The following is a 27658-nucleotide window of genomic DNA, read 5'->3' as shown; positions in this document are numbered from 1 at the left end:
TCTCATGGCAAATTGATTATAACGAATATATTAAGCCGTTTTGCTCACTTCCTCAAGTTATTATGACATCACGTATGTTTGATACATACGGCGATCATTCAGCGTACACTCCGCTCCATCTACACGAAGAAAAATATCTTTTCCCATATGTTGCCTATTTCGTCTTCGGATCGCGGCTGAAGATTATACATCCCATACATGAAGATACATAGTGCGATATTCATTCTTCCTCTGGCGGAATGGTTTTCAGTCACCGGTAGGGAGTGGTTGCCGTTCAGATCAGCAGGAGCTTTTCACGCTGACCACCGTAAAAATCGGCAGTAATATGCAGTAACTCACAGAATGAGCCGCATGGGCGTGAGCGGTACCTAACCTCGGTAACCCCTCGCCTAAGAACCGGCAGATGTTTCAGCTACTAACGTATGTTTTACTCGATTTTTCCTGTGGGCTAACGAAGAAAATTACTATTCCCCTGTCGTATATGACGGTATCAGTGATTAACTTCTAAGGTGGGTACTCTTCCAACAGGGGTAAAAATTATGATTCGGCAGTGTCAATTATTCTGATGTTTTCTGATCCAAAAATGTGTCTTTTATCTGGTGGGCGATTCGTTGGTCAGCCGATGCAAGAATCGACAGTCATCAAAATGCACTCACCTTGTGCGATGGCATGGCGTCATTATTGACCATCGAACGCAAGCAGGGTGATAGTGTCTCTTTCTCCAGCCTTCCATTTTAATTTGTCTAATCGCGATTTAGTTTAAGCAGAAGTAGAAATGTAATTCTCTTTATGATTATACCGCAGTTGCCATGAACTACGGAATTGCATGACCAATTGATTGACAACCCAACCATAGGCAATCTTATCTCTATCTCGTTTTTAAAGACACCTTAGGCAAGATCCAGCGAAATCCGTAAAGCCACCATACGAAACAATCAATTTTTTAGCGATTTATTATCCATTTAACGCAAAAAAATGTTTGTTGAAAACTAAACGTACACACCGTCCTAATAACAACCAGGGCTATAAAACCAGATAATTAATCACCCTTAATGATTTCTAATTATCACTTGCAACCAAAAAAGTCAATTTATGGTTTCAGACACTTATAGTTAATCTTAGGTTAGCATCGCAATTATTATGCCGTTTAAAATTTAAATGAATTAGTTACATGCTACTTTTACTCATTTCGGTTTGACTTTGCCATGAGCGTTTGTGATTAGAAATAAAATGTATGTTGTTAGCCCTGAGGTCAGTTGTTAACACCGCGTCGAATTAAGTAGTTTTCAGGAAAGATACATTTTCTTCCATTTATTGTTTGAGTTTGACAATTACTGCCCAATTAAAACTGCTTAATCACAGAAAACACTGATTTCCTAGTGCTAATTTCAATGGTTTATTGCTTGTCACTCACGCATAAATTCGTGTTAAGAATAACGCTGAAACCAGAAATATGTCTTAGGAATGGATAATGTCGTATATTAAAATCATTATCAATTCCAAAAAATCTTCGCTTATCGGCGCTCTAACGGGCTAATTGCATCTAGGAAACAGTTTCTGTTCAGTTACGACACAATTAAACAAGGACAATTGGAATAAAATAGTGCACAATCGGATAATTAGTTCTCAGGGTAATTAATTGATTGAGTTAAGTGGAAGGATTATTGACATATTGTAGCGTCACCAGTTAAAAGCCAATAAGGATCTCTAGCGATAAAAACTCGGTTAGTTCAGGTTATCACTATAAAAAGATTTTTTTGATACGCGTTCGTGGCAGTTTTCAGTCACCCATTGGAATAAGTAACCTGATCAATTTATTAATATTGGCTTTCGCCTCAGTACTATTTCCTCAATTAACAGTGTTGTCGGTCTCAATCAAAGGCCAGCGCTCTTTAATCCTGTTAAATCTTTCAAATTGCCATTTAGAAATGCTTTGAGGCCTGTTTTTGTATACGCCGTAGCTTGCGTCGATACCTATTAATTCGGTTTTCTGTATTCCATATTCAAGTGATTCTAGATGACTATTACCTGTTATAACTCTAATTAACATCCAATAATTCCGCTCATTATGCAGTAATTTTATGTCCGCTTAATTGGATTGAAGTACAACACTTTCATTTCAGCCGTATTGCTGCCACAGCTTCGATAAGGTTAATTAGGGTTAATTTAAAAGACACTCACTGGAATCGAGAATGGAGCTAATCTAGAGAACGCGAATCCAAATTGCTAATTCTTTGTGAAGTGTTATTAGTGGATTTTTGTCCTACAGATTTGTGCTTTCCACAATGTGCACATTATTTCCGCTTTCCGTTATGCAGCATAGAGTGTTGCTTAAGACACTCATGTGCGAAAAAGACGTAGTCCTTGAGAGAGGATTAAGTGTTTCATTAATTCAACTTTGGACATCGCGCACACCGTTTTATTCATTTATCGTTTGTTCTCAGTTATCTTTATCCAATGGGATAACTGTGATATCTAAAAATAGAAATCTATGAAATTTGTTACCATGAGAGCTAATGCTAGTGAACAGATGCAACAAAGTGAAATCATTGGTGGTCAATCAGTTGACTATCGTTTTTCAGCTTTTAAGACTTTTTCTTACATATATTAATAATTTCCCATCAGCGATTCACGACCCTGCAATTCCAATAATATGGTCTATTAACTGTTTTTACTTGCATTTTACTCGCTTTCTGTCCTTGAATTCTGTGACTGAGGAAAATAATATTTGATTGATTGATTGATCTAGAAAATAAGCAAAAATCCTTCACAAATTCGAGACTCGAGGTTGAATTAGGTCCATCGGGGGATTTGGTAAACCCTTGAAAAACCACATGAACTTTCTAAAAATCCGAAAATACCGAACCGATCAAATATTCATGAAGAAGTGCATGTGTCTCATGTCAAATGCCTGCCATGTACTTCATGTAATTAAATCAGTTGCAGAGGGCAACAAGGAGTCGCCAGAACATAGATCGAGGGAGAAAAAAAGAAACAGGAAAAGCTGAATAAAAGTAAATAAAGGAGATAGAATGCGGAGGCACAAGGCTAATTAGATCGATTCAGCGGAGATCATAACAGTGTAAGTAGAGACCACAATGACACAATCACATCTATTCAAGAACAAAAACAGACCTAATCTTTCTCTCTTGTAACCACAGACCTGTTGGATTTCTCAGGACTCGCTAAACTTGGAGGTTGAACCTGAACTAATCAATTATACAAAAATCGCAGAGCCTTAAGATATAAAAGATTGTTGGAGAGAACTAAAAAATGAAGCTACGAAACGAAACAACTCTTACAACGAAAAAGGAAGGTGGATGGAGAGGAAGGTATGGCAATGCCAGAATCGAAAGGACACTGAAGGATACTATAGCCAATTACTCGTAAAACGTACCATAACACGTGAAATATTGTCTAGAAAATATTATTTACCTTTTCGGAAACTCTAGACGGTGTGAAACGAAAACCAACAATAAAATCGGAGTCAGCTACTAATGATCCTCTTCCCAAATTCCAAACTGTTTCAGTGATCATTTCATTCAGGTTGGTCCCGAACAAACCAGGTACATTTTATGTTAACAAGTTTCGCCTTAAAAACAAAAAAACTACCTCTTGAGCTTTATTTAATTTCCGCTATAACAAAATAATATGCTGAATCATACAAATCGAACGTCTTGGCAACAATACGAATGTTTCATAAATTTCTCATTATTACCCCACATAATGCTACTATTTCTGGTCAACATTTCCTATTAAGTGTCCAGCCGACCTAACAGTTCTAGGTGATACTGTAAACCTAACTGACCATCAAGAAACCGCCAACCTCCACCAACTACACCCAGCTGGGTCCATCCGCGAAGAAAACACTTTCGATCTCGCCCAGAACTAGAGCAGATCCTTTGGCGTGGTCCGGACGCAAACACAACAACACTCAGTGAACCGCCGACCATCGTTAAGGCAGTACCACGTCCGATATTCCGAGAACCGTTAAAGCACGTGCGCGCGTACCTGGTGACGAGAGATCTTTTGGTTGGACAAGAAGAACGAATCGAAGATAGTTCTCTGGAGGAGTTGACGTGTGTTGCTGTCGGGGTTTACGGACTGATTTACGATTTTTTTTGTAATTTCTAGTGCCGAGTGACGAAAGCACGTGCACCAAAAATCGTAAATTAACGAAAAAAAAAACTATAGTTGGTGTGATCCTATGAGGGATGCAGAAGCAACATATTTGGTAGAGCAATGTTCGCTGATCTTTCACTGGACACTATGACCGGAACAGAAATCACAACACACTTACTGGTACTTTCTGCTACCAAAACTAGCAACTCTTGATTGCCGCCAAGTTAGTGCTCAAACCGCCTGTCGATATCTCGGAGAATTCTAAAGACTTAAGTGCGTTCCATACTTCTATTAACCAATTTGTAAACTTAAGTTCAAATTCGGTTTCTGAAGACTTTTGTTGCATGTGAGTGGTAAATTACCTGATACCTGCAAAGTGAAATATAAGAGGATTATTTCTTGTGAGTGGACAATTTCTTGAAGCTCTAGCTGGTTGACCGATTTGGTTATATCAGGATAGCAAAAAGGTGAGAATTTTTCATAATTAACTTCAGAACATATTATAATGGAAAAGATTCTACTATAAATTACTGGTTAAAAATGCATTTTTCCTTTGCAATCGTGGATTTCATTAGGTACCTCCTTGTTTTTTTTATTTACTCAATTTTTTTACAACCAAAAGTTTTTAAGTTTCATGGATCACAGTTGAATTGATGATGATGTCCAACTGATGCAGGGTTGGTTTTTGCCGGAATGGCATTGATTCGTGTGTGATTTATAGATCAAATCTTTGTTTTTCACTACTTTACCCGTTTTAGTTGCGAAATAATTTTAGGAAAATTCGTTAAATATTTATCAGAAATCTGGTATTTTTCTTTGAAATTAAGTTATGTAAGCACGTTTATGAAAAAGCTCGTAGCCACGTTTCACCATCCTCTTAAAATAAGATGTCTTCCAACATCCAAAAGAAAAGCTTAATGAGTCTCCTGATCTATTGCTAATATGAAATGCTCATGACTTTTTCGTAATTTATAACCAAGATATTAGCTTTAGGCTACAGTAATTAATGATCATTTATCCACGGCAGTGCCTGATTAAATAGATGAATTATAGTGAGTTATCTTTCATTAGGTACTTATTTTAAAGGAGCTGCTAATTCCAACGCAGATTTTTTCTTCTTTTCTTTATTCTCGAATTTAGGAACACTTACATTTATGCACGGAGCTTTATCGTTTATAGACCTTTAGTATGGAAAGTAGACATACATGTTGATTTTAAAACTCCTATTACACATCACTCTGTTTACTTCTTCTAAGGGTAGAAGCACCTTACTACATGCCTACTGTAATTGTTGTCAACATCCAGACTACTCACAAAAAATATATTTAATTATGTAGAATATCTTCGGAATAGTTTTCATAATTTTGAGTAAAAATTTGGAAAAATCAAAACAACCATTTTTACAAAAGTTAAAAAAACAGTTTCAGGGAAATATTTCAACTTTAAAGAATATTAAGGTTATTATTCTAACTAGGATAATGACTAATATACCCTTAAAATCCGGCAAAAATTCTTAATATCTGAAAAAAGGTTACAGGTGCTCTTCCGCTTCCTTCTCTCTTTTTAAAAACCGCTTCAGGAAAGTTTTTAGAATATTAAACCAATTAATGGACTGATTTCGATGTTCAATAAAGACTGTTAACACGAGGGGGGAAATAGGTATATTTTGGCTGCTATTATAATGCATTAACGACCGTTTCATTCGATTAAATTCCTCATTTCGACGAAAAAAGTAGCATTTACCTGTAACGCCCAGGGAATTCGATGCCAAAATGGACAATGTGACCATAACAGAATATTCGAAATATTGAAGAAAATATCAAAAGATGTATGCAATATGTACATTTTGTGCAATCTCATAATTAATAATCTGTGTAACCGTAGAGCTTTTTCACGCATTTCAAAGATATCCGCTGCAGTTCATCCGACACTACACTCCTGAAATTGATCTTATTCAGGACAAATTTTAGAAGTCAGTATTACCTGGATAAACTTAATTAATCTTTATGATTTTCCGAAAAGGAAACTCGTGGCGTGCACATCCATTAGCCATCGCACGAACTATAACGAATGAAGAATTGGAATTGTCGGAATTTCGCAGTTATCAATGGAAAACTAAACGCACGTTTAGAAAAATGCGAAACTTCATTCGCATTTAACATTTACTAAAATGAATCTTCCTTTTGCCATCACAAAATGTTTTAGGTTGGAACTCTGCGTTTTCTTCGCATCTGTCACAGTTTTCCAGGCGTTTGCAGGAATATACGAAGGAAAACTTTGTTTTTACGATTAATTGAATATCCACGAGATAAAAAAAAATCCTAAACCGTGTTCAACTACTCTCATGTTCCAAATATCCCCAAAAACCGCTCGAGTGCCCCCAACCCGTTCCAAAAACCAAAGTCACCGAGAATACTCGTTGAATTCTTATCTACACCAATGTAGAATCATAATTTGAATGTTCAGGTATTCGTGGATTCGATTCGCCCACTTGAAATACCAAATTTAGGTGTGGTTTCCATTCTTTTAATTCCAATAAGGCACATCAGCTAAAAGCGTCTCGAATGCAATTTACTTGAATCTTGAGAAATTGGTTTCAGGTGCAAACTGTAAATCTGCGAAGATACACCGCGATAAAGCAAGAAATTCTCGATGCGGAAATTCCTCACCTTCAATCTGCCACCTTCAAATGAGGGTATATGATTCCTTCGTGGCAAATTAGCCACATTTCAGGTGTCGCGTCGTATTATGCCATCAGGTAGCAGCCCGAATTTGAATTCCACAACAAAACTTCCACATATTTAAATGAGTATATTTAACATATTTTATTTATAGCCCCGTTGCTCGATATGCATCTCGTAGCCATTCATTTTCTAAAACAATGTTCTCGGCGTGATTTTGAAACCCGCCCGGCACACGCCATACACGGCCCAACCTTTACCAGGCATCTCTTGCTATTTTATACCAGAGATACTTGAAAAGTGAACACCAGCCATCCTCTAACCGTTTTAGTTTTCGACCACGATTTAAGAAAGAACCATGAAATCGCATCTTTCTTTGCGCGTCCGAGCTAAGGTCGTGATCCCATTTGCCGAGAAATGAAAGGGCAACTTCGCGTTATCACTCGGGGTACAACTTTATCTTTTGGGCAATAAATTGCCCGTCTTGGTAAGTGAGCAATTAAGTAATCTCTGATATAAAGAGAAAGTACAGGTGCCCGTACTTTATTACCTTTTTGACAGGTCGTACATATAAAAGTTCAAGGAATAAGCGTGCATAAACTGTGTCAACACCATCAGTGACATAACAATAAAAATCTATAGCCTACAAATGGTGATGAGTGACTCTTCGGGGAACATAACTTGGACACGCCCTGGTACTTCTACACGGTTAACCTTGCTCCACAAAGTGAAATCCCTAGAATCTGGCTTCGCTAATTCTATTGTTAGGCCATTTCTTAGCTTAAATGCTGCTAATGTTGCACGGACCGCATACGTTACAATTGCGGGAATTTATCGTACTTGAAGATAGCGAGATGTTGCTCAACCCGAGAGAAGATGAGTAATAGTTCTCTTTCTTGCTAATTTTTTAGCTTTAATTAAGTTGTAGCCCGAAGACGAAGAACGCCATGTCAATTTTATTAAAACCGACATAGAAAGCTTCCCTGAGCTTCATTGTGTCACTCCAACAACTTCGCAGCCGTTGCGTATGTACAGTGGTGTACACACGGGATCATTATCTTGTATTATTCCAAAAGTTTTCGTGTAAAATACCGCAAACCCATTTTTCAACGATTTAATTACATCTTATAACCGGTACGCGTGTACGAGTTTTCGTAAGTATACAATACTAATGGCTTTTAGATGAGGTCTGACAAGCATATCCGGTGAAATTTCTTGGCCGCCAAAATTAAGTATGTTTAATGTATTTCTCCTATTAATTTTGTGGAATGGGACCCTCAGATTTGCCGCCATTGCTTTCTACAGGGTTCCCCATATTAGACTATGCACTTTAAAAATCAAATGAAAACTTTCTAATCAAAGTAAAAAAATCTTTTATTGGACTAATATATAGGGTGTTTCATAAACATTTCGACAAATTTTCAGGGCATATGGAGCTGATAAAAGCAAAAATTTATGTCGAATAAAGTTAGGTACAAAATAACTCCAAGATAGAGAGTGTTTGATTTCTTATTTTTCCAAATATTTCCTAAGTACTTGGAAAATGGTTTGGGATAAGGACATAATGTTAGGAACACCCTCTGGCGGGGTAAATGTGAACATGTAATAGAGTATTTCCACCTACCCTAGTGACATCCCTGGGGCCATTTAATGGCATGTTTTTAATGGAAAAAATTGTACGCCACTGACTTTCTCAATGCAAATATGTATTTTTAATATTTCATCAATTTTTAATAAAAAAGGCCTCCTAGCGTTTTGTTGCTCAAGTCTCTGTTATTTTCAAGATGAAAAATACTATGTTTTCCCTATGTTTACCGAAAAACTGGTATAGGTTACCAAGTGCGAATTTTTAAAAATATTCTAGAAAAAATAAATTTAATTTTCTTTTAGTAGATGTAGAAGACATGAACACAAACATGTGAGCAACATGGCAATTGTAAAATATTACCCTTTGTCCCAAGCATGGTCCCGTTAAATTTTGAGTCATTTACACGTGTGGAAAGGTTGGATTGCCGCATGGACGCTGCCATGGAAATATTCTGCCCACTCCAGAACACGCACACCTATCTCGCCATAACGCATCTCAAAGTTCATGTCCGCATCTCAAACGTTTTTGAAATGTTTAAAAAATACTTAAAAAAAAAAGGAATTAAACAATCTGTATCTTGAAAACGAGGCAATTTCGGATCTGCCTTTATTCGATCTAAATCTTTGTGTTTATGAGCTTTATATCCCCTAAAAGTTTGTCTGTATGCTCATAAAACAACCTGTATAGCTAATTTTTTCGGATTTATGATTAATTTGAATGATGGTTCAATTTTTAAAAATTATGTCTTCCAAATGCCCTCCATCGACTTCAATCCGATGCTAAATATCAAGTCCAAAATTTTGTATCACCCGGAGGAATAAGTCTCGGATATTCTTGCAGTTTCATTTTGAATCCGTTCTTTCACCTGCAGAATTGTTGCTGTACGACACCAAATAACGACTTTTTGACTATGGAGTTTTTCTTTAACAGTTGACGAGAATTTTCACGTCAATGACGAACAAGCAGAGATGGAAAAATTGTTACAGACCTATTCGTTTTGATAATTAATTTGAATCTTAATAAAATTAATGAATTTTTCTTTTGCGAATCAATATCTGCATTCTTTGGTATCGCGTTTTATTTTGAATTTAGACCTCGAAACCACATTGAAGCTGTCGGAAGGCATTTAGAAGATATGAGTTTTAAACCTTAAATAGTTACCTCAATTAACAATAAATCCCGTATAATCAGCTATATATCCAATAAAAGATTTTTTAATTTGATTAGAGAGATTTAATGTGCCTTTTAAAGTGCATAGTTTAATATAGGGAACCCTGTATACGTACAAAGACTTCGTTTCAAAAATGTTATGCTGGAAAATTGCAGCCTTGGTTAATTATCCTGAATATTGAACCGAAGAAGAAACAGAATTCCTGGAATCAGAGCATTATCTATGGGCAATAAAGCTGGTTAAGTGTCCTTCTTAATTAGTATAATTTTAAGTTATTTTAAACGTTAATACCTCGGCTTATGTGCACAGGGTGGCCCAACAAAAACTTTACTCCTTTATATCTAAAACGAAAATCTGTGAAAATGCTCGAACACTCCGATTTTTGATTCGAGAGGAAACATTTTTCATTACATTTTCAACACTTTAACTGCAACCCCTGAACGGAGGTGACAGGTACTCCCAAAATTTCTAATGCCACGGGGCGTTGAGCGATACCTCAAATGCATCCTGGCTGTAACCTCCAAGCTTGAAGTCTCTGCCACTATCCTCGTTGATATAACAGGTTGCTCAAGTCTGAGGGGGAAAAGAGTTTTAGGTAATAATTAATTCGTCACAATAAGAGCTGCCGACTTCGAAATAAGGGTAGGAAGACCTTCGAAAGTGAGATATCACTGGATCGTTTTAACGGAAGCGAGTTTTAACCCTCAATTTTCAAAAACTTTCTTTATTTGTAATTTTTTTGTTGAAAAGGTGGGTAAATGAAAAAAAAAACGTTCACATTACTTTTCTAATCAATTTTATTAAACGTTGGAAATTACCGCCATTTACCACCATGCAACAAAATGATTTTTCTTCAAAGCGTCGTCTTACGTTACGTTACAATTCGGGTGTAATTTGGCAGCACTCATGAATTGTACGATCATGGGCAAATCTCGCCCCTATCAAAACGATTCAATGATGTCTTTCATTTAAAAGTTTCCCCGCCCTCATTGTAAAGTCAGCAGCAAATTAATTATTAACTAAAAGCTTTTTTCCCTATAGATTTTGACGGGCTGTCATATATACGGGGGTAATGGTAGTCAGTTCCAATATAGAAGCTATAACGAGAGTGAAACTACCTTTAAAATGGGGCTTCAATCGATTACACTTCTAGAAATGAGTTTTGGGAAAATGGGAATAATAATAATGTATTCTTACTTCCACCGAGGAAGTATAGCCGCAGTGACGGTTGGCACCTAAAGATGCAGTCAAAAGGAGAATTTCACCAAAGAGACTTAGCTGCCATTTCTATGGTACCCCTGAGAAATGGCTTTTCCGAAGAAGGATACCAGTTTCAAGGCTTGAATGAAAACACTTCTCTCTATTTCCCATTGGTGCAATTGCGATGCTAATTTTTGATCCCTGTTAAGGACTTACTGCAACAGAAAAAGATGGACGCTTTATTTGGCATGTCTTATAAAACTCGCATGTTGATATATGCCGCGGCATAACTTAATGATAAAGTAAATGAAGGACAGGGGCAGAGCACCAAGGAAGATCGAGACGCTGTGTGAGCAAGATATGTTTCAATGTAAAGTACCCTCTCTGAGTGCTATTTTGTACCACAGTTTCGGCAAACTAGATGGTTTTATCTGAGCTGTAACAACGGTGAAGGATTTTCTTTACTACTCATACATTTACGAGTGTTAAAAATGGCTCTTTATGTGACCAATTAAGAAATACACTAAAAATCATTAAAATTGCGATAGCAAATTTTAAAATAGCAAAATCCTTTCTGCTCAGCACGCGAATGTGGCATAAGGGGCTCTTATATAATAACAGGTATATTACTAAATCCATAAATTTATGTGGAACAAGGCGAAAACATAACCTACCCCATACGAAACAAATTTGCTGATGACACAGCATGACAAACTACAGACTACAAGCTTTTTCCCCGTAGACGAAGGACAACTCTAATAAATTAAACAATACAAGCAGATGAATAATTGAAAGTAAACAATCAATTAACATAATGCAGTGTAATTCGAATTAACGCAGTACATCAAAAAGGCGAACGCATATATTCCTAATGAGCAATATAAGTTTACGCAAACAAGATTACCACCTGAAGGATCCTCATTTTCATAGAATTGAACAATAAAAGTTACTCATAGCGTCGCTGCATGATTTGCTGCGTCGACCTTAAAAAATCATCTTAATTACATCTCGGTGCATGAACAAGTTCGAACGCTCTGTAGATTTGCATCTTGGGATTTACGTTTAATATTGTAAGATAATCGATGATGTTTCTTCATGCTCTGCTGAAATTGTTGTTTTCTCATTTTCAATTATTCCAAATCGGAAATTTTCGTTGCGGAAGTTGTATCTGTGTGTTAACAGCGGTGCAGCACAATTTTTAATTTACTTTTTGCTTAACAGCACTTTAGTGGTCACGGCCATAAAATCAATATTTTCTCAAACGATTCATTATTAAAATTACGAAATGTAAATAATTTTTCAAGGAAATTAGTGCCTTGAATCGATGATGTTATATAAACTTTCACTCGGGCCACGCCAAATGATCGCCGTGTGATGTGAGAGTAATTAGTTGGAATGTGTGCTAAAGCGGAACCTTGATATTATATCAAAGAAGATCGTCTAAGAACTTAAACTAAATAATTTCATACGGTAATTTCTAGAGACTGTGGCGGATATTTTCACATTCCTTCTTTAATGGAGCCGCGATTTCGTTTTAATATTGCTGCTGACACTCGTGCTGCCCAGGAATACCTCTCAAATCATCTTGCTTTTGCTTACTTGGTAAGAGGAAATATTTTACTTAATGCATCTAGCACTCGTCAGCTTGTTGATTGAATCGTTATGCAATTATTAACTATTATTACTATCTATTGGGTTGCACTTTTGCAATGTATATTGGATTCCCAAGGAATTGGAATCTGTTTTGGAATGTAACGACTTGCCAATCGAGGAAAGAAGAAACAAGCAAATTTTCATATACAGGAAGTGGATTTTGCCTAAATGTTTTGAATGGAGAGGTTTCGTGTTAAAATGTTTCTACCGATCATTACACTCAAATTACGTGGTATTGTTTAAGCTTTAAAAGAGCTCTAAGTTTTTAAATGATTAATACGTATTTCAATTTAATGTCGATTGTTACTTTGTATGGTTCTTCGCTGTCTTCAGCTTCGTGACCCACAATTCTGTCAAAATGGCGTATGTCGATTGAAAGGGCGTGCACCCGAGAAGTTTTTAAGACTGATGGAATTTCTAGATCTAGCCTCGCATTGAAGAATTCTTTTTTAATAATCAAGATAATTTGCAAACGAAGTATTTTGACACATTAATTAAACTAGATAAACGTTTTTAATAATTATTATTAATTAATTTTTGTTTTGCCTTCTTGACATGCGTATTAAGAATATTTTTAATGATTTCCGAAAGCATTTAATGCTAAAAAAAATTAATTAATTTTGTTAACTAAATAATTTCGTATAACAATTTAAGAAAGCCGATGTTTCAAAAACGATAATATTTTATATAAACACAGATATCACTATATAGATTCAAAATGACCCCGTCTATCTCCCACCGAAAACCTTCTGTTAAACGCCCTGTATACCGAGTAAGCGCTTTACAGTGTGTACGTCGTCTTGACGTTGTTTTGTTTTAAAAATTTCGTAGGATAGTTCTGTTTTGCTCAGGTTTGCGTTTCATCTTGTGGGTATATGAACCTAAGAAACTCAATTTAACATATTAATATTTGATTTAATATTAAGTTTTACTGCGTTCTTTAACGGTTTGTTTAAATTTATTATGGTTTAGGTATATATTTTTCATCAACCGCCGTATTGAGATCCGCTGTAACATCTTGTCAGCAGAAAATAGTATAATTCGTCACTAAATTTTTTGAGAAAAAATATTTCTTCGAACTTGATCATTATTTTCACGTCCTGTCTAGAGAATAAATTTACAGATTGTTTTCGACCGTTTGGAAGAATAAGATTACGTTGCGAAGACGCATGTCATACACATGTTTGCCCCCGTGTTCTCTACTTCTGCTGAAAGAAAATTAGATCAATTTCTTTGAAAGAATTTTAAAAAATTTCACTTGGAAACCCGCGAAGGTTTTTTGGTAGGCACAGTAATGGAAAGTTATTTTTTACGTTGAAAACGGCTACTTGAGCAACACGAAATTAAAAGAATTTTTTTATTAAAAATTTATATAATATTAAAAAATGTATTTGTAAGAATTTTGGACATGCAAACGAAATGGAAGGACAATCCTGACAACGGGGCAATAGTAACCCCACTGTGTCTGACAAGACGAACAAGACAGTCAAATCTACAACTCCCCATTACAACCCTGTTAGAGCATTACAGCCTGTAAATTTAAATAGTGCAACTGATTCAAAAGATTTCTGTTCCTTCTTCTTTTTTCTCATAGATTATATAAAACAATAAGTTTAGTAATTTATATCATGGACAGAAAGACCAATAACGGTTGATAGGACTTGTTGGAAAACATATCGTTATTAATTCGTGATGGCATGTGGCTCATGCAAGATGGGGCGCCTCCGCATTATACCCTCAATATTAAACAATATTTAAATCATGCATTTCCTGGGAGATGGATTGGAAGGGGAAATGACGCTCCAGTACAATGGCCTCCACGATCTCCAGACTTGATGCCATGTGACTTTTTTTCGTGGAGTGTTTTGAAATCAAAAGTTTATTCGACATCAATTTACCATATTCAAGAGTTACATAATAGAGTTTTCAATGCAGTTAACGATGTGAGGAATAGGCCGGAAGTTGTGCAGAGAATGCACTTTAATTTTTTGAAAAGAATTAATTTGTGCATGCAAGAAAATGGTGCGCATTTTGAGCGTTTGCTATGAAATTTTTGTAATAAAATGCTTTGAAATAAAAACTGCATCTATTAATAAAATTGCAAATATCTTTTAAACAGTTGACTTTAGCGACATTCCACAAGTATACCTTTTTTAAGCAGAAAAGATAGGTTAAAAGATTTTTCTATTGGAAATTGACATACACTGTGGCAGAAAAAAGTTTTGACGGTTTAAAAGTGTCCTAATGGTCGCTTGTGGTGCCCTCTAGAAGATACATCAAAATCGTTTATAAATTTGAATTTCTCATCCCAAAAAACCCCTGAACACAAAACTTCGTGAAATTAGTTTGAAGAAGTCAAGAGATATTAAACAAAATCTCATTTCCTTTTTCAACTATGTCACCCTGTAGCTCCGTTATTATCAACTTTCGTACTAAGACAAATCTAGTTAAATCGACTTATGACGAGTTGTACTATATCTGATAGAGCGTTGCACACGGAGTATCCGGACATCCTGTATATATATATGTCGGAGATTTATTAGTTCTTAAGTTTTAAATGTAAAATTTGAGTTAGCAATAAGGCTGAAGAGCAGGTTGACAGGTTTATCGTGGAGATAAAGCACTGTCGAACGAGGTCACCATTACCGACGCAATTAAGGGCCATGTGTGCAGTTTCGGTCCGTGGGAAAACTAGGACGAACAGGTACCATCCCTTAAGTCAAGAGGACCACGGGGGATGGGAACTGTGAAGAAGGCAGTAATTGAAAAGAAGGGAAAGGTTGCGGTCGAGTAGTGGTGAATTCGTTAGCCTTGCCTTACTATCAATTTACTTAATAAAACATCAAAATTATCAATGATGGAGAATATTCCTAACGTTTCCCCGACATCAGAAGTGGGATCGGACGCGCATCTAGTGATTTCTCAAGAACAGTGGCGTAGTTTATTAGACGCACAAAAAGAAAATACGTTGCAGTTAATCAACGCGATGAAAGCCGCGCAACCGGTGAAAAACAACGCGAATGTGACTCTACCTAAGTTTGACCCGGAAAAGTTTGGAGCCGAACCACTAGCCTGGTGTGCAGCAGTGGACATGTGTATGGGAGAAAATCCATTGGAGGGAAGTAATCTGATAATTACACTTAGTAAAGCCCTGGAAGGAAGTGCGTCTCAATGGCTCCCTGAAATTTGTTTTTCGGGCATCACTTGGTCACAATTTAAGGACCTATTCATTGAACGTTTTGAAGGCGCTGAAACACCGGCTGCCAAGTTGACAGCTATCCTGAATAGTAAACCGAAAGAAGGAGAATGTCTATCGATATATGGAACACGCTTGATGAATTCGTTAATGACTAGATGGAAATCCATGACGACCGAAGAAATCGCAATAGCCACAGTGCTGACCCATATGGCAAAGTTTGATGGACGATTGCAACGTACACTATTTACTACAAAAATTACGACGAGAACACAGTTGCAACAAGAACTGAAAGCCTTTTCGTATGGAAAACGGAAAATACCCGAACTATCGACGGAGATAGATTCAAAAAAACCCAAAGTAATAAGCGTCAGGTGCCATCGTTGTGGAAAACTTGGCCACAAAATCGCCGACTGCCGTTTCAAAAGGCAAGAAAGAAATGGTTCGGATACAAGGATATCAACAAATTTCAATCACAAAGACTCAGTGACTTGCTTTAAATGCGGTGAGGTTGGACACATCTCGACAAGATGTACTAACCATGAAGCGAGGGCATCAACATCTTCTGGAAAGAAAGAGGCCAATGTGAAGCGGGTCAATATGTGTCATATCTCTGGACCAACTGGCACTTTGATTCATTCGGGTGAGACGTATCATTTTTATTTTGATTCTGGGGCAGATTGTTCATTGATGGTAGAAAAAGTAGCTAGTAAATTCCATGGTAAAAGATTTGATAAAGTAGTAACGCTAAAGGGCATAGGTAATGCTACTGTATTTAGTACAATTCAGATTCGAGCTGAAGTAATTATAAATGGAATTTTAATTGAAATTTTGTTTCACGTAATACCAGACACATACTTGAATTGTAATATAATGATTGGTCGTGAAATTCTTAGCCAAGGTTTTAACGTTGCCATGACAAATGATAGGGTTGATCTTTTTACATCTTTATCCGTTAGTGCATGTGTAGCGAAAGTAAACAGTGACAAATTTGATTTGAACGAAATAGAAACCGATGTTACTGGCAAAGACAGATCCTTCTTAATAAGCGTATTATCAGAATTTTCTGATTATTTTATTAAGCAGATTCCGCGTACACGAGTGTCGACTGGAAAATTGAAAATTCGGCTAGTCGATTCTAATAAAACCGTGCAGAGAAGGGCGTACCGCCTCAGTCCAGACGAAAAACAGATAGTTAGGAATAGAATTGACGAACTACTAGAAGCAGGTGTAATTCGGCCTAGTTGTTCCCCATTTTCGAGCCCAATGTTGCTTGTCAAAAAGAAAGACGGCTCGCACCGTCTATGTGTAGATTACCGCGAATTAAATGCGAATACGGTTTCTGACAAATTCCCATTACCGCTTATTTCTGAGCAGATCGCTAGGTTATCTGGCTCAAAATACTTTACATGTCTGGACATGGCGAGCGGGTTTCATCAGATTCCTGTGCACGAAGATTCAATTGAACGAACGGCTTTTGTTACTCCGGAGGGTCAGTATGAGTGGTTAGCTATGCCTTTTGGCTTAAAAAATGCTCCGGCTGTTTTTCAACGAGCTGTGATAAATGCGCTGGGAGATCTAGCATATTCATATGTCGTAGTGTACATGGATGATATCATGATTTTGGGAACAACAGTGGATGAATCAATCGCACGGATGAGAACAGTATTAGAAAGATTCACAAAAGCCGGATTTTCTTTCAATATAAAAAAATGCTCTTTTCTCAAAAGTACTGTCCAATATTTGGGTTATGAAGTCAGTAATGGCGAAGTCCGGCCAAACGCGAGGAAAATTCAAGCTTTGACCTCCTTGCCACCGCCACAAACCGTCACCCAGTTAAGACAATTCATCGGATTATCTTCGTATTTCAGAAAATTTATCCCTAAATTCTCACAGATGATGAAATCTCTTTATCAAATGACTTCGTGTAAAAAGGACTTCCAGTGGAAGCCTGAACATGAATCTATTCGCAAACAAGTGATTTCATTGTTGACTAACGAACCTGTTTTGATGATATTTGATCCACAATATCCTATTGAATTGTATACGGATGCAAGTGCAGATGGTTATGGGGCAATACTTATACAAAAAGTAGACAGTTTACCGCGAGTTGTAGAATATTTTAGTAAGAGGACCTCAAACACGGAATCTAAATATCATTCTTACGAATTAGAGACTTTGGCGGTAGTGAACGCTATTAAACATTTCAGGCACTATTTGCAAGGACGACGATTTACTGTATTTACCGATTGTAATTCACTAAAATCTTCGCGAAACAAGCTCGATTTGACACCTAGAGTACATCGATGGTGGGCATTCTTGCAAGCGTATGATTTTGATATCGAATATAGGGAAGGAAAACGAATGGCTCATGCTGATTTCTTTTCCCGAAACCAAGTTCCGATAAATCAGAATCGTCCGGAGAGATCTCATAGTAGGGTAGTAGAGAAACGGGTAAATCTTGCTAAAATTTCGAGTAACTGGTTGCTAGCGGAACAGCGTAAAGATGGAGAACTAGTAGCGTTAGTATCTAAGATTCAAAATAATGAATTACCTGAAACTATTGCAAAAACTTATGAAATAAGGACAGGAATAGTACATCGGAAAATTCAACGAAATGGAAGAAGTAGGTGTCTACCTATCATTCCTCGCGCTTTTAGATGGTCTGTGATCAACCAGGTACACGAATCGATTATGCATTTGGGCTGGGACAAAACTCTGGACAAAGTTTACGAGCATTATTGGTTCGAACACATGACAAAGTATGTGCGTAAATTCGTCGATAACTGCATCACATGCAAATTATCGAAATCAAGTACAGGGAAAATTCAGTCAGAACTTCATCCTATCCCAAAAGTAGCAATTCCGTGGCATACTATACACCTGGATATAACGGGAAAATTAAGTGGGAAGAGTGACCTGAAAGAATATGTAATAGTTGCAGTAGATGCGTTCACCAAATATACCCTTCTATACCACACCTTAAAAATTGATTCTAGTAGTTGTATCAAAGCTATAAAATTTGCTATTTCACTGTTTGGTGTACCGGTGCGAATAATTGCTGATCAGGGAAGGTGTTTCTCGAGTAAGGAATTTCGTGAATTTTGTTCCTTGCAAAGTATAAAATTACACTTGGTAGCAACTGGTACTAGTAGGGCTAATGGGCAAGTAGAAAGGGTTATGAGTACGCTCAAAAATATGATGACGGCTATTGAAACTAGTGATAGGTCTTGGCAAGACGCGCTGGAAGACATCCAATTGGCTTTGAATTGCACGATCCATCGTTCTATAAAGGCTACTCCTTTGGAATTATTAGTTGGAAGGGTTGCTCGACCGTTAGGATTAGTAGTAGATAGTGTAGACAATGATAATTTAACCTGTAACATTGAGGAACTTAGGAATAGGGCAGTAAAAGCCATGAAGAATGTAGCCGATTATGATAAGCTAAGATTTGATCGGGTAAGGGCAAAAATAATTAGACATAAAGTTGGGGATTTTGTTTTACCCAAAAACGAGGAAAGACACCAGACAAAACTTGACCCAAAATTCAAAGGGCCTTTCTTAATAACTGAAGTATTAGAAGGCGATCGGTATGCTTTGAAATCGTTAAGTAACAATCGAACATATAAATATGCACATGAGAGTTTACGAAAGATGCCCGAAAGTAATATTCCCATGGAGTTTGAAAACGTTGAAAGAGACGTTAGTGGAGAAAACGTTGAAAGAGACGTTAGTGGAGAAAACGTTGAAAGAGACGTTAGTGGAGAAAACGTTGAAAGAGACGTTAGTGGAGAAAACGTTGAAAGAGACGTTAGTGTGGAAAACGTTGAAAGAGACGTTAGTGAGGAAAACGTTGAAAGAGACGTTAGTGAGTAGAACGTTGAAAGAGACGTTGTATTAGCAGACACTGGGGTAGCTTTACATATGTCTTACTGCAACTGCAAGTAACATCAGTCGAATGTTGTTTATTGCGCAGTGGGTAGGAGACAGCGTAGAGAAGTTATGTGTCGGAGAGAGAGAGAAAGAGAGAGAGAGAGAGTAGTTCAAGGGATATTACTAGGGGATCTGTATTCTCTTGTGTTGATGGAAAAAAAAAAGGAAACAGTTGAATTTGGGAAATGTTTTGTCTAAACAAAATAGGGAAATTATTCGAATTGAACTGATTGTCGTCTTTGAATTTTAGAATCACCCGAGGACGAGTGAAATGTCAGGTTGGCCGTGTCGGAGATTTATTAGTTCTTAAGTTTTAAATGTAAAATTTGAGTTAGCAATAAGGCTGAAGAGCAGGTTGACAGGTTTATCGTGGAGATAAAGCACTGTCGAACGAGGTCACCATTACCGACGCAATTAAGGGCCATGTGTGCAGTTTCGGTCCGTGGGAAAACTAGGACGAACAGGTACCATCCCTTAAGTCAAGAGGACCACGGGGGATGGGAACTGTGAAGAAGGCAGTAATTGAAAAGAAGGGAAAGGTTGCGGTCGAGTAGTGGTGAATTCGTTAGCCTTGCCTTACTATCAATTTACTTAATAAAACATCAAAATTATCAATGATGGAGAATATTCCTAACGTTTCCCCGACATATATATATATATATATATTCGTATTTAAAAAAGTGTCGTACAATTTTTTTCGGTGAAAACATACCAGTGAGTGGCCGCGCGGACGCCACTGGTGTGGGTGGGAACCTTCTGCCTAGCCTCGTCCTGCCATAGCGTGTCCCTAATTTCGTAACTTTATTCCAAACCGTTTTTGAAATATTTAAGAAATATTGACAAGATAGGAAATTAAACACTCTGCACGTTAGAAATGAAACGATTGCGGGCTTAGCTCCATTCGGCCTAAATATTTTGTTTTTTTGATATCTACATCCGCCGAAAGTTTCTCGGTACGTTTGCGAAACACTCCGTATACGATCAAACAGAATTCCATATCAGCTGATCGTAACTCAGGTGTTCGGTCCAATTAAACCCAATTTCTACAAAACTGACCACTCGCAACGAAGATTTATTCGCTTTCGGAAACAATTAATGCAAACAACATCCAGAAGCACACAAAGATAGCCATACTAATACGATAATAATTTAAGTGCCTTAATTTATTGTTATTTAAACATATTAAGCTCCAAATAAGGAGTACCATACGCAAAGCAGTGACTTGTAAATTGTTAGATGTTAGTCATATAGAAAATGCACCAGTTTTTTGTTCTAGATGGACATGTGGACGTAGAAACGGACGCAATGTTTTAAAGTACTAATGAAGGTCGATGTTGATGTTTTTAGGGTGCGTGTGTATCAATAAGGTAATGGTATAAAGTAATTGGCCAGGATCATAAAATAATGTAGGTGAAGAGTGAGGTTTATCGAGGACACTGCAACTGACACATTAAAAACGAAATTGTTTCAAAAACCAGTTCCGCCACACATTGTTTGAAAGAAACTGTTATTCAACACTGTTGACATGCAAATAATCTGTTACACTTTCTAAATACTGAGTTGACATGTCAGGGCGATATGGTCATCTGCCATCAAAAAGTAGACTAATTTTCGATTTACGTAACTTTGGGAGCGATCCGTGTAGCCATTTGCATTCTAACATGACCGCGCAATTTGTCTACTAGTCCGTTTAATTAAGGTCCATAGGAGAAAATACGAGATATTTTAACGGGAGCGACAAGTTTAGGTATATAATGTATTAATCGTTCCATTTCACTTTCGTATTACCATATTATGACATAATTAATTAATGCGGCTGCATTTCGCGAATGTGAGATCGGGATTTTGATTTCTGCTTTTGACGTTATTTCCATAATATGATCGTAAGACTGGAGATAAAATTATAATATGCAGTGCAAAAAACGCCATAAGTTCTCTTCGATCGTTTGAGATTAGGAAATCGGTAATATTTAGTTACTTAATTTTCTACACAATATGAATGGATTGTTTAGAACGAATACAAAGTCTTTTGTAACCCGCGTCCTCAATTACATTGCTTGTGATATGAAAACAATGTTCGGAGCTAAAAATTTGGTAGATCCCGTATGAGAACTAACTAAGACGTAAGCGATCGTTTACTGAAAAATACCAAGCGATGTTGGAAATATGATTTTTTTTCACGATTTACTTTCCCCTGGCTTAGGAAAGCTCGCGATCTCACGTGCCTGCTAGCTCTGAGCTTTTCGAATGGTCTCAAATTACACATCGCGCCCAACGTTTTACTGCTGATCTATAAGTTAACACGACAAGATCAAATTAACCACATGAAGAATTACTACCCACGGGTTCGCGTAGACAAAAAGTCAAAGGATAATTTCATTAGATCGTTAATTGATTGTCGCCATAATGGACAACTCTTTAGCAGGTTTAATTGAATAGTTTTTCAAAAAAAAGAAAAATCTCCTGAAGTTTTCGATTACTGAGATATTCATACGAAACTATTTAAGGGACTTTGGTGCACGGTAATTAAAGTTCTTAAATACAATATAACGTGATCATCGATATAATTTCTCTCCTGGCAAGCCTTCATTAAGTTTAGTATTAGATTTAATGGAGATTCTAATCAGGTTAAATTGGTCATGTGGCTTAATAAAAAAACCAAAAGTTACTTCCATGCTCGTCCTCCATGTTAAAATATTTTAATGACTGTTTCTCCAACGAAACGGGAGTAAGTTCGTTGATGAAAAAAGTATTGAAATTCGTCAATCGACATATTTTACGATTTAAATTAAAAAATATTTGTTCAAAATCAAAACAGTCACAAAAGGTCCTTTGGTCTTAGATTACCTATTAGAGGTCTGCTAGTTTGATCTCTTGCTTACTCTCTCGTATTTCCTTCCATGGCACTACTCCAGCTTCTCTTTCACCATTACCTTAAAAGCTGCTAATTTCCTTCAGCGTCATCTACATTAAGAGCGTCAACTTTGAATCCAGCAACATATTTTTCGATATCAGCCTCGCACCTAAAACAGCACCTAGACAGTAATTATAACAAATTAACAGACTTTTACTATCGATTTGCTATGTAAATGAAGACAAGCTATAAATCTCATTGAAGATGAAAAATCTCTTCAGAGATTGATTCCACTGATATCTTAAAATGGTTAGTAGCCGTGGAATCGTTAGCTAATTTTCCATTATTCAACACTTCTTTGAATACCTTTAAGAGGATTATAAATTCGTCTGCTTTGCGGTTAACTGGTGATGAATAATTTCTTTTTACAACTCATTATAGTGTGGCCTTTGTTAAGGCGATCGTTAGCTTCCCTATTGTCAAACGACCCAATTATGTGCATGTGTGTTTAGGCCAGATTCCACTGCGTAACTGAATCTACCTATTTATCTAAGGACATTACTATAACTCGTGTTCGAGACACAATTTAGTATCTATTAAAACCCGCTGCTAATTTGATACAGGCTTTTGCCACCCACTTAGACTTCAGTTGCCTAATTAGAAAACTCTGCAATGTCGTTAGCGTTACTCACCTTAATTGTCCCGATCTTTACCAAGATATTGTTTAACTTGTGTTTATTACGATCTAATTAGAACAAAATTTCATTCTCGGTGTCCGAAATTTCGTCGAAATAAGTAATCCTAGAACGCCGTGCATTTAGACGAAAAAGGAGAAAGAGCAGAATTCCGGGCAACTCTGAACAATCTCAGAAGAACTCTGCTGGACCTTAGAAGCATAATTAATCAAACCAGCTTTAGCCTAATAATTATTATACACTTACCTGCATTGTAGCCCCAGGTGAACAAAAACTGAAACAAATGCTGTTATTTGCAAGTCATTAATATCATTCACAGTCATTTTTTATGTTATGTTGGTTGCTATTAAACTGGTTCTTCCTTGCGAATCAGGTGCTACCTACAAGCTAGTTTCACCGGATACTGATACTGTGGTATGATTTATGAATTATGTTTTAAGTATAATTATTTACTGATCTACTCTTTCATCATGCAAATCAATCTCGCGGTATATGTAGGTACTTTCTTTTAGTTCCGACCGTTGGGTCGAAGTTACGAATTGCCTTAAGAAGAACGGAAACATCCAATATGCGTGATAGTTGATGATTTATTTATTATTCACTGATACTCCGTGGCATAATTGTCCAATTACAGCATCGAACGTTGAATTATTATTGGCGGATATTTTCGCGATCTTGTCATGTTTAAATGCATGCCCGATCATTACCCGCAGATTACGAAAATCAACTGATTTACAGGCTCATAAATACATTTGCGAAAAAAGTTGGTGACGTGTAATTCGCCTAATTAGCAGTCATCGACATAATGATATTTCGTATTGTTGTTGCCTCCGTGATGGGTGTGTCGAAAAGAAGATCTTCATTTCGCTGCAGGTTAGACAATTCCTGGTCTGGCGAGACGCGAGTCGCTAAGGGTTTATTAAAGGTAAGAAACAGACATTTTCTTTGCCTGATCAATTCGAGGATATTGAGATCTACAACAATTCAATATTTTCAACTAAAGAAGACGGCAAAAATTTTAAGGAAAAAGCCGTTATGACGCGTTTGGATTGTGGAGATGCGGATCAGAGTACTGAGTACGTCCACTGAAGTAGTGACTATTTCTGAAGAATGTTGGCTTTCCCTTTTACAAGAATTTTAAATATTTTTGGTGATATATGTAAAAATTTTCTGCGCCTGCGTCGTTCTTGCACACAGCAACAAACAAGGATCAATATGGAGACACGGTGTGCGTCGACTTTCCAGTAGAAACGGATTGAAAATGAAATTTCAATTCGCAGAAACTGTTCTCCACTTGATAGGAAAAAGGATTTTAATTTTTTTTTTCAATTTTCTTAGCGTTTTAGGCATTTTTTGAATTTGACAACGAACTCAAACTTGACTAGCCCGTTTGGTCTCAAAAACGCCGTATAAACCGTTCAGAGCAACTTGAACGCGCATGTGCACTTAATTTTCAAATAAACATAACGCTTGCTTTTGGTTGAAATTTGAAAAACTTTTAAATTGCGTTCAATTTAAATTTAATGTGATTGTGATGAGTGGTTCTCGACCTCATTAGGCATATTCATTAGCAGCACAAGCGAAGGCCTTGCCAAATTCTTAATAAACAGCAGTGAGTTTAATCATATTGGTATTTAAGAATGCTCGGTGTAAAACAAATCTTACGTAGGTGTTACTTGAATTAATTTTCAACAAGTTGTCCCACTTCCAACTAATTAAAGGACATTTTATTTCTTAGGAAAACTAAATAGTGTGTATGTACGGTGTGATTATTTTATCTTGATACCATTTCGGTTTGCAATAACTGCTTTGTTTTTAAAGATATCGATGCGCAACAGAGGCTCTTCTCTAGGACTCTAGGAAAGTTTTGTGTAAATTTAAAACGAGTTTCCCCAACTGGCAAGTTTTAACATTTAGCGATATAATTCCCTTTTTTTAAATGGAACACCCTATATATTTTCCCATTTTCGTTTTCTGGAGAAAGTTTTAACCACATTTTATATGACACTTAGTATATCTATCTTACCGTTAGCTTAGAATGCCAATTTAAAAATCAAATTAAAATTAAATCTTCATTGTAAATTAAAGTTAAAATTTAACGATGTTGGACTTTTAGTTTTGGACATATATACATATGTAAAAAGGAACGTTTACGACACTCCGTGCGATAACATTCAAGGATTAAAATTAGGAATAACAAACGTTGTCCAAGAATTAAGACAAAAACCAGAAATCCTCATTAATTTTCTGAGACGTGCTATTAAAGTTTATTAAAAATCCGTTGAGTAATAGGGTGACCCCGTTCAGCAATTCTTTTAATAAATATACTGCACGGCATAGAAAAGGGAACGCCCCGTAACAATGGTTTTATTTAAATAGTTTTTGTTATGTATGTTCGTATATGGGAACACCAAAAACAGTTAAATTTTCATCCATATTTGTCAATGTGTTTACGAGTTATCAGGAATTTTGGGTTCTTGTTTTACTATAAAAATTGCAATAATATATCAATAATATGACTGCAAAATATCATTTATTGGTGTATGGTGTGCTTAGAAGGTGCTTTTAGATTAATTAAATGAGCCTAGACGCAGAATGCGTAACTTACTAAATTTTCATCAATTTAGTAAGTTTGAGAGAGGTCGAAGAGTGAGTCTACGAAAGGCTGCTCTTTCATTTAGGGAAATCGCCACTAGATAGAACTGTAGTGTAAACACTATTAAAAGATGTTGTCAGGCATAGTTCCAGGAAGAGTAAACAGGCAGAAGAAGAGATACTAGACGATCCCGAAGCACTACAGAAAGCCAAGATCGCCGCCTTCGAATTATGTCCATAAGGAATAGGTTCTTCTCGTTGAAGACGCTGGCGGATCAGTGGTTTGCTAATTATGGAAAGCCCATTGGAATTCGAACCATTTACCACCGGATAAGAAGTTTTGGACTGATTTCCTACCCTCCTTATCTTGTGTTACACCTCACTTTAAATCATCGTCAAAATTAACTGAAGGGGTGCAGAGAACGGATGCATTGGAATCTAGATTGGGATAATATCGTATTTAGTGACGAATCTAGATTCTGTTTGGATATACTTGATGGTCGGGCAAGAATAAGAAGAAGACGGGATGAAAAACGGAATTCTTACTTTATACTACAGAGACACGTCCATAAGACTGTTGGAATAATGGTTTACGGCGCTATTGCATATGATAGCATGTCACCTTTAGTTTTCATTAGAGGCAGTATGACAGCCCAACGATGCATTCAAGAAGTCTTGAAACCTTATCTTGTGCCTTATCTGGAAATTCTTGTTAATCCAGTTCTTCTAACTACGACCACAAAACTCGAGTGACTGTGGATCTCTTTCAACAAAATGCATTCAATTTACTATCTTCGCCATCTCAATCTCCAGACCTCTCACCGATTGAACATGTATGGGATATTGTAGGTAGAAGGTTGCGTAATTAAACCCATCTCTCACAATCTCTAACGGCGCTATATCATGCTGTCCAATTAGCCTGGAATGAGATCCTCAAGAGGACATCAATCACCTCATTAGATCCGTGCTTAGACGCGAACAGGAATGTACAAGATACCACCGAGAAACGACAAATTATTAATTTTTTTTTTGGTTTCTAACAATTAAATTTGTTAATTTTTTGAATTAAGCATTTGTTTTAGCTTAAAAAACATGCATACCAAAAATTATTTAAGTAACACCATTTTTACGGGGTGTTCTCGTTTCTGTGTCACGCTCTGTAGCTACAGATAATGAATTGTCGTTTGTTTTTGTGTTACATTTCCTAATAAATATGTAATAAAAGAATAAGTTTATGATATTGTATAGAAATATTATTTTAATACTACTACTATTTTATTTACAGACGGCAAATCGCTAACGCCAGTAAGGCCATTTAAGTTAGGAGCCGTTATATGAAAATTCTTGATTTGATGTAAAATTTCACATACATGTCAAAATTTGACAGCTACGAGAGTGGATTTTAAATTTGCAAAAACTTATGAAAAAGTTCTCGAAAACTGCCTTGTCGTGTACTGATATCCTTAAAAACAGAAAAGTTATTGTAAAATGATATGTTATCAAGATGAAATGATTTCAACGTACATGTGGGTGGCCAATCAATTTTTGGTCACTGCTATTCTAACCATATTTTATGGTAAACAAAGTAAGTTGTTTCATCATCTTTTTTTCAGACTCGATGGAATTGTTGGTTATGTGTACCTTGAAAGTATGAAATTAATATCTATTATTATCGTTATGGTTTTTATATTTGCGGTCAATAAAAACGGCGAAACAGAATTTTTTGGCAAAAACTTATTAAGTTCTATCTTTTTACGTTAATTCGACATTGTTACCATCGACAGTTATATCGCAAATTAATAATTTCGGCTGTCTAACGCAAATTTTTTGTCTGTTCATCCACAGCGCCAAAACCGAATTTAAATTGTGAAAGTCTCCAAACCACAAATTGCCTGTTTAAAACATCTTTTTTGACTGATTCAGTTTGTACACAATTGTCTTAATTTAGATAAGCCCTTCCAAAAAAAAAT

At 36.5% G+C, this 27658-nt stretch overlaps 1 protein-coding gene across 2 annotated transcripts in view; it reads left to right on the top strand.

The window, feature by feature from the left end:
- The first annotated feature begins 3197 nt into the window (after nt 1–3197).
- The window catches only part of LOC136347288 (histone-lysine N-methyltransferase PRDM16-like), a 78327-nt gene continuing 53866 nt past the window's right edge, over nt 3198–27658 (top strand). For both annotated transcript variants that reach the window (XM_066297168.1, XM_066297169.1), the window contains exons 1-2: nt 3198–3332; nt 3780–4589. The gene's annotated coding sequence lies outside the window, so the exon portion shown is untranslated. The remainder of the gene's footprint in view (nt 3333–3779; nt 4590–27658) is intronic.

The sequence above is a fragment of the Euwallacea fornicatus genome, chromosome 28, assembly GCF_040115645.1.
Source record: "Euwallacea fornicatus isolate EFF26 chromosome 28, ASM4011564v1, whole genome shotgun sequence".
Taxonomy (NCBI): Eukaryota; Metazoa; Arthropoda; class Insecta; order Coleoptera; family Curculionidae; genus Euwallacea; species Euwallacea fornicatus.
This window is presented reverse-complemented; position numbering and strand designations above follow the sequence as displayed.